Below are 9,211 nucleotides of genomic sequence, written 5' to 3' on the forward strand. Positions count from 1 at the left end.
CCCTGCCTGAGTAGACTGGGGAGTTTTCTACTTACCTGTGTGGTGACAAAGAAAACAAACCAAAAATTGTGTGGTGAGACAGCAGTTTATTGAATAGGGGAGATAGGTAGGTGGTAGGGGCAGCACAAGGTTGCACCTAGTTGTTAATGAGGGAAACAGTGTGTGTAGTAAGTGGCCAAAAGGCAAGGATTACTTCATGTTTTGCTCAAATTTTCCTTGTAAATAGTGTAAATAAACTGCATGTGTGTTTTCACCTGAAGAAATCGTTGTTTGCTGTGCCTAATTTCTGTTGCGTGATCTTATCCGTTACATTGCTGGTCAGTGTATATACCTCCGTTACATTGCTGGTCAGTGTATATACCTCTGCTACATTGGCGGTCACTGAGAATACTTTTGTTACATTGGTGGTCAGTGTAAGGTTTCCTAACTAATTCCCTCCTTCCTTTCTCTCCTGGCTGTCTCTCCTGTATATTCTCCGCAAAAAATTCCACACAGCACTAGAGTGTTCAGGTTTCGGTTGAAGAAAAGGTGGCAATCCTAAATGCACCGCAATTGGTGTGAACAAGCACTAAATGTGCACATGCGTTTGGGTGCATAACCCCGCTGTTTGTGTGTCTGTACATATGCAAGTGTTTACGCAGGTTTGGCATACAGCCATTAACTTCTATAGGAGGCTATATGCAGCACCTGTGGCTCCCTGGCAGGGGAATTAAACCAGAATTTACTTTGTACAGCCACAGGCACTCCAAGCTCGCTCCCGTGATAGACTACAATATCATGTTTAGTCTACTGAATTGTATTGAGATTGTAATTCATCATGGGAGCGAGCTTGGAGCAGTGGCTACTTTACAACACACACAGGGACCATGGGGAACAAAAGTAGCCACCCTCCAGAAGGAAGGACAGTGTCGGCACCAATTCAGAGATGATTTGAGAATCTACAGCCGAGTGATACACAAATAAGATACATTTTTGTTAATAGTTAAATTACTTGAATAAATTTTTGAGATTCAACTCCTGAGTTTAGTGTCACTATAGTGGGTTTTTCAACTCACATGTTCACATTTGCCATGTGCCCACAAGAAGTAAACGCATGCAGGATGCATCTTGCATCACATTACATTCTGACACAATGCATTATTCACTTTAAGTTAAACCCCTGTGCTTTTTGTAACGATGGTGCAAACCGGCCCTTACACGTAAAATGTGGCGTAAGGACCCATTTAGGGCCAAGTCACACTTTGGTGATGCACTGTGCTTTAACACAATGCATGGTATGTATATTTGTGCATTGCAGTGCTATTTATTTTGAATGGTACCCCAGCACACTAAGGTAATGCATCCTTCACACATGCTTTTCAGTGCACAGCAATGCACTACTAAGCGATGTGGTGTGCTGCGTGCAAACAAAAATGGTGCATGTCCGTCTTTTTCCATTCTTGTGTGTTGGCAGCCTGTTCAAAATAAATGGCCTGCCTTAATACAATGCGTGTTGGGATGTGCAGAAAATGCATAATGTTGAAAAACAACAAAGTCTGAACAGGCCCTCATGCTGCAGTGCATTAAAAGCACGAGTGCTAACTTGTGTTAAAGTAGCTTTATCATTTGAATGGGAAGCCTAAAAGGCATGACAACAGAAAAAAATGTCTTCAGAGCACTGCAATGGTCGGTAGTGCGTTTCTGCGTGTTGAGGTGCAATATAGGTCTATTGTATGTACCTATGAATGGCACTGCATTACCCCAACACAAGCTACCACAGCGCACTGGTGTGAATGTGCCCTAAACATTTCTGCTGGCGTTAGCTGGACTAGGGTCTCAATATAGTGATTACATTTTCAAATCCTCAAAGAAACTGCCATAGCCACATGACGACACTGTTGCAGTAATTTCACTGTTAATAGAACAGCGTTGTCACCCTTTTAGACCTCATTCACACTGGCAGCATCAAAACTGCATTTATCACATCTCTAAACACATACAAATGCATGTAATTGATTGTCAATGGTATCATTCAGTCCTTCATTTTATCCTGCATTTTTCTGCATTGAGTTCAACTGCATTTAGAGAAAATAGAATTTTGTGCATCCGGGATCTGATTACAAACTCTAAACGCATGCAAACGCAGCTTTAAAGCAGAACTCTGGGCAAAAATGTTCTTGACCTTTGCAGAGGGGCTACCCCCTCACTGCAAGGGTTAAGTGCTTGTGTTTGTCTAGGTGCTAATAAATGATATAGCCATGGAGATGGCTGGCTGCTACTCTGGTCCTGAAGCTTGTCTTCTCCTCGGCTGCAGCAATCCCCATGCCCTATACACTGTGTATAGAACGTGATGACTCAAGGATCCTTAGACCGGTACAGTGGAGGGGAAGAGAGGCTCCAGGGACCGGTCTTAGGATCGGATGAGTATAACTTTTTTTTAGCACCTAGACAAAAACCAGCACTTAACCCTTGCAGTTTCCAGGGGTAGACCCACTGCAAGGGTTAAGAACATTTTCTGCTTTAAGCAGGAACATCTAAACACAAGAAAACGTGATCTGAAAAGCATTAAAGAGGAAGTATAGTCTGCTGTGGTGGGTGAGCTCTTCCCGTAATATGTGGGCATGCACAGAATACGTGCACAATATGGCTCTCCTCCGGCACTGACCTTTCTACTCAGCCGGTGCTCCACCCACGGCCATTGCCATATTCTCCTCTGCTTCTTCCAGGTCCATCCTTCTCCTCATTCATTGGGCTGCCTGTGATGACGCAACTCCTGTGCTTGAGCACTGGCGTTCCATTGTACCCACCTTGATCACCGGCACACTGCAGATGGTGGGAAGGACCGAAAGCACTGCACAAAGCATGCACTACACAGGATACACAACAAATTGAAACTGCTGGAAAATAGAAGCAGTTGTTTTGGGTTTCTTGTTAGAAGAGACTTGGTGTGTCTATTCTGCCAAAAAAACTCTAGCAGTTGTTTTATTTATTTTTAAAGGTTTACTTCCGCTTTAAATTTATTTATAAGTCCCATATAACTTCTGTGTTAAGAAAAGCTAAACATGGAAGTGCCAGTGCAAATGAGGCCTTAAAGGAGAACTATGGGGTTAGGGCTTTTCCCCATAGTTCTCCTTAGGCCCCGTTCACACTGAGCGATTTATCGAGCGATTTTTGCAGCGATATCGCTCATATTTCCGCGCGATATCGCTCTATGTAGCTTCACCAATACATTTCAATGGAGCTGTTCACATCTCGTCGCTCAATATCGCTCAATATCACTCAATATCGCTCAATATCGCTTGTAGCTCGTCGCTGGTAGCTTGTCGCTCCTACATGACCCTTTTTTAGAGCGATTTTGAGAGATTTTGCTCCTGATTGCATACAGCCCAATAGGAAGAAGTCGCGCAATGTTGCGCGACACGTCGCTCAATATCGCTCAATATCGCTCAAAGTCGCGCGATTTTCATGTCGCTCAGTGTGAATGGGGCCTAAGGGTAACGGGAGGACACAAACTAGCGTCCTCCCGTCACCCTCAGCGACGATCCAGCGACGGTAGCGCGACCTTCTCTGTCGGGCTCCATAGAAAAAAAGCAAAATCGTGCAAAATCTGCCGAACAAAGAGTCCGGTCGAAGCGACTTGCGACCGCGACGAGCGACGCGCGACATGGAGTTAAGACAGCTCCATTGAATAGCATTCTCGCGACTTCTCGCGATATCGCGTGGCAAAAATGTGCGATATCGCGGCGGAAATCGCGCGACAAGTGGCTATATGTGAACGGTGCCTTAAAGTGCAAATAAGGCCCAAACTTTCTTTTTTAGTTTTGGATAGCATGGACAGGTTTTTATTTCTGTCGGTATCGCTGTTAGAGAGATTCATCCTCTTTATTTGTCTTGGTGACCGTTATCACTGAAGGTAAAAGAAAATTTTACATTTGAGGTTGTCACCAGAACAGGAATAGAAGGCAGACATGTGAGGCTCGTTTTGTACCGAATTGAATTTTGGACAAATATCAGCAAATTCAAACATTCGGATGCATCCAAATTTCCAAATGAAAAAAATAACGAATCCGAATTTGTGATAGCTAAAATTTCGGATGCATCCAAATTTTTTCTCCGAATGTCGATTTAATGTTGTTGTTATTTTAATGTTTAAAATAATTTTTTTTTTAAACAATGTGGAGTCACCTCCCCAATTCATACCCGACCCTTGATCCGAGCACTGAATACAGTAAAATTGTAAATAAACACTCAACACTGTATACATAGTCCTTTATTTGAAAAAAAAAAAAAGAAAACATAGTTTTCTTCAAGTCTTTTATAAAAAAAAAAAATGTCCATCAATGTAATCCCATGGTCAATCAGGTCGTCCAGTGATGTAGATACACATCAATCACGATGGACGATAACCGCCGACTCACCAAACGAAAAAATACCCGACACCTGCTGACAAGACCAAACCCGACAAACTCTCACTGCAAAATGACAGCTCAAACCCAAATGTCAACAAAGGGGCGGAGTGAGTCGTGATATCACGGACTTGTTCCGCCCATTTGTTGACATTCGGGAGCAGAACTGTCATAATAACAACTCTGCTCCCAAATGTCAGCAAAGGGGCGGAACAAGTCCTGTGACGTTACGACTCGCTCCGACCCTTTGTTGACATTCGGGAGCAGAGCTGTCGACGTGATTGATGTGTGTGGATTACATGAAAGACTTGTCAAAAACCTTTTCTTTTTCTTTTTCTTCAAATAAAGGATTTTCTTTTATAGTGTTGTGTGTTTATTTATAATTTTACTGTATTTGGTGAATGAGTAGAGGTAACAACTATCCCTTACTCCTTCAAGGGGGGTGGGGGGCGGCTTCTGGGTGCCCCCTTTATGAAAAGCCCAATGTTAGTCTATGGGCAGCCGTATCTAAATGGACCCATGTCCGTTTACACCCAATTACTCCCAACTCCAATAAAAAAAGAAGCATGTGAAGAACCACCAGTGGCCAAGCGAACCAATGCCAGGAGAGGAGGCAATTCACAATGTCCGGGGCAAGTACAATGCCAATCACCCTGGTAAGTTGTATCAATACATAAGTAGGATGTCTGTAATGTTGTGGATTTTGCCTTCAGTTTGTAATAATGCTCTTTTGTCACATAACCTGCTGACCTCATCGGCGTGAGCCATCATCCTCAAGCTCCTCATAGAGCACTGGTAGGTTGCTTTTAAATGCATCAAGTGGCAACTTTGGTGCTGGAGAAGTAATTTAATCACCTCAGGGCCGGCCGTTGTAAAAAAACGGCCGGCAGAGAGGTCTCTAGATCTGAGCGGGCGTCTTTAGACGTCCGCTCAGCCACGCCCACGATCGGGAAACACAGGCGATTTAAAAACAGGCACCGATGTCTGTTAACATACAAGCGATCCGCTGGCTATAGAGCCGGCGGATCGCTTGTATGAGCTGCCGGCCCGTGTCCCCCCCCCTCCCTGCACGCCCCCCCCTCCCGTTGTCACGCCGGTCCCGGGCTCCGCTGTGCCCGGTGCAAGCCCGGGACCAGCATAATAACAATAAAGATTAGTGAAAAAAAAAATAGGAAAAAAAATTAAACTTTCCAAAATAAAATTAAAGTCACACATAAAAAAAAATTTAAAAAAAAAAAACATTTTTAAAAGCCCCCACCCATACATACACGCATGCAAACATGCGTCAGGTGCGCATATCTGCGAAAACGATGATTGCGCCCATTACGCCGCACATGTCACATATCACCGCTAACGTCGCAGTGAGAGCAATAATTTTAGGGCCATCAATCACTGATAACACTAAACTGATGAGCGTTAAAAGATTTTAAAGCGTCTCCTATGGTCAATTTTGGGTATTGTAGTTTTTTGCGATTTCGCGGGGGCGCGCAATTTGTAAGCTTGACATGTTTGGTGTCTATTTACCTGACGTGACCCCATCTTTTATATTTTACCAAAAAATTGGGTAATAATAATTGTTTCCTAACATAATGTAAAAAACAGTTTCTTTCCCCAAAATTTTCAGTACATTTTCTGAAATATAGAAAAAAATAAAAACCCAGTGGTGAATAAATACCAAGCTCTATCTCTCCCCAAAAAATTGTATAAAATTCATGTCAGTACAGCGTTGCATGACGGAATAAATGTCAGTCAAAGTACCGCAGCGCTGAATATTGAAAAATGGCCTGGCCAGGAAGGGGGTCTAAACACCTGGTCTTCAAGTGGTTAAGAATGCAAATCCTCTCTAAACAGCAGCATTTAAATCCAAGCCATCAATAAATTATCAGATTAAAGGTACCCCAAACCAGTTGCTGTCAGTGCCAAAGTTATGTTTGAACTAGGGATGCACCGATATATCGGCCGCCGAAACATATCGGCCGAAAATTGCACTTTTGGCATAATGCCGAAAGAGCCATGTTTCGGCCGATACATCGTGTCATCCCTGCTTTCTTTTCTCCCCATTGAACCCAATATTTTTTCTCTCTTTCCCTTCATCTACTTTTGGATTTGATGAAGAATTCTATGAGGATTCAAAATCAGGGATGGAGTTGGCTGAAGAGACACAAAGGGAAGTGGAGAAGGAGATGGTTGGGCTGAGGCTCAAGGAGGGCCAGGAGGGTGCACCAGTAAGATACTGCCCAAACCAGATAGCTATCAGCCTTTGACACTATACCACACCAGGTCCTTTAACCATTTCCCTGCCACTGACGTAAGGCATATGGCAGAACAAAAATGCTTCCAGTTGGCCAGCTCAGTAGACCTTACATCGACTGGATTCAGCCTTCTGCTGTAAGCTTATGGTCGCTTCAATGACTGTAAGCTTATAGCAGAAGGTTCCCCTTGACTGTTCTGTACAAATTAATAGCTATTATCAGCGGCTGACAAGCCCCTTCCTGTCCAGCCCCCCTACTCCCATCGCCGTCGCTGCTGCCACTCTACCTGTCTGCCTCTCTATCCTTCCCACTCAGCACCAGCAATCTGTTTCCCTGCATGTCCTCCTGTGTCCCCTCCCAACCCCACTGCTCTCCCCCACCTGTATAAGCAGAGGCAGCAAGGATCAGAGGAGACACAGAGGGACATGCTGCCAGCGCCCAGCGGGGAGGAGAGAGCTGCAGGCGGGAGGATTCAGGATGCCAAGCGGAGCTGAAGAGCTCAGGAGTCAAGCAGAGGATTGGTAAAAATGTGTAATATTTTAGTGTTGCGATGCCTTGCTGTGTGTTTGTAATACATTTAATACATTGCGATTCAATGTATGCTTTTTTACAAACTCTGAAAACTTACAGTTGAAAATTAGAAAAAGATGAAAATTGCAAAAATGGTCTGGGTAGATGAGGTTAAAAGTGGAGCGCAGGGCCTGGCTGCGAAATAGTTAATCCTGTCTGTGTGTTAGAATACACATTATTGTATCTATTGCAATAACTGTGTGCTTGTGTTTCTCTGTGAAGCTGTGCAAGAAGTTCCAACAAGTTATGGGCCCAGGCACAGTCACAGTCCAGTTATAGCACGGTTACAGCCTAAAAGAAAAGGAGCACAAGATACAGCAACAGAAATACACTACAGCAACTAGGAGAACATGGTTAGTACCACAGCAGCAACAAAGCTTTCATTTGCAAACATGACAAGCCAGAACTACCTGTCATGGAAATTCAAGATGAGAATGCTGCTAATAAGGGAAGGTACGTGAAAGCGTGTGGATGTAGTCAGTCCAGCACAGCCTACGGCTGAATGGACAGAGTCAGATCTGAAAGCTCAGAGCACAATCTCCCTTAGCATAGAAGATGATCAAATCATACATGTTTGTTAATGTAAAATTGCTAAGGAGATGTGGGAAGCATTGCAAAAGGTGCATGAAAGATCTAACCTCAGCAATAAACTGTATCTGATTAGAAAACTATACCACACCAACTGATGAAAGGCCAGGATATACAGAATTACACAAGGCATACCTTAGAAATGGTGGAACACCTGAGAGGTCTAGGAGAAGAAATAAAAGACTTTCATGTTGCAGCACTATTACTGAGTGGTTTACCTGAAAGTTATGAAACACTTGTTACAGCACTTGATGCATGTCCAGATGATGAACTGACATTAGAATATGTTAAAGGCAAGCTTGTGGCTGAATATAAGCGTAAAACAGAAAGGATCAATGGTGTCAGTTCTTCCAGTGTGGAGTCTGCACTAAAGATGGAAAACATGAATAAAACAAGGAAGATGCAACCAGAAACACGTGAATGTTTTGTGTATAAGAAACAAAGTCACTCATAGGCAGACTGCTAGCTTTCCAGAATCTGGAAAGCTAGAGTGCAAAAACACAATAAGCCACAAAGGGCCAAAAGCGGAAAGGACGAGAACGACTTTACTTCAGATAATGAATGTGTTTTTCAATCCAAATGCTGCACCACATCTTTGCAAGCATGGTGTGTTGATTCAGGAGCTACGAGTCACATGACAAAAGACAGACATTTCTTCATTAATCTTCACCAGAGTAAAACAGAGAAAATTACAGCCGCTAATGAACAAATAATGGAATCAGCAGGACTAGGAGACGGTTTTCTTTATTGTCCTATATCCCAGAGTGTCACCAGAAAAATACCTGTGAAAAATGTTTTGTATGTGCTTGCTCTTAAAACATAGTTACATAGTTACATAGTATTTGAGGTTGAATAAAGAACGTAGACAATACAAATTCTGAAAAAGAAGAAGCTACGCCACAAGAGTCTTCAGTCAGGAAGTCCATAAGAAGCAACAAAGGCATCCCAGCAAAGCGTCTATCTTATGTTGCTTGTGAAGCATTAAAGCCAGAGCCAGATTCATGGGGTGAGATGCAAGGAATTCCAACCCATGAGAAACAAAAGTGGATCAGAGCTGCTGATGAAGAGATTACATCTCTTAATGAACTGCAGACATGGACACTTTCAGAGCTACCTCATGATAAGCATGCAATGGGATCCAGAATGGAATTGACATAAGAAGTAGTTGAGTGGGGGTGTTAGAATACACAGTATTGTATCATTGCAATAACTCCTGCAGTATACAATTTTGGTCACTAGATGGCAGTGTTTATAAGTTCTGTTATCTATGGCAGGCCTCAAAATTTCCACTCGCCCCCTCGCAACTGGCGAGTGAAAATTGCGTGGGGGCGAGTGGAATGTCATCGAGGAGGTGTGCCGGCGGTGGGACCAGAGACGGGACACTACCGCCGCTACGATTGCTCGCTTCTGTTCTCT

This window comes from Nanorana parkeri, unplaced genomic scaffold, assembly GCF_000935625.1.
Source record: "Nanorana parkeri isolate BGI_ZX_2015 unplaced genomic scaffold, ASM93562v1 scaffold1652, whole genome shotgun sequence".
Lineage (NCBI taxonomy): Eukaryota > Metazoa > Chordata > Amphibia > Anura > Dicroglossidae > Nanorana > Nanorana parkeri.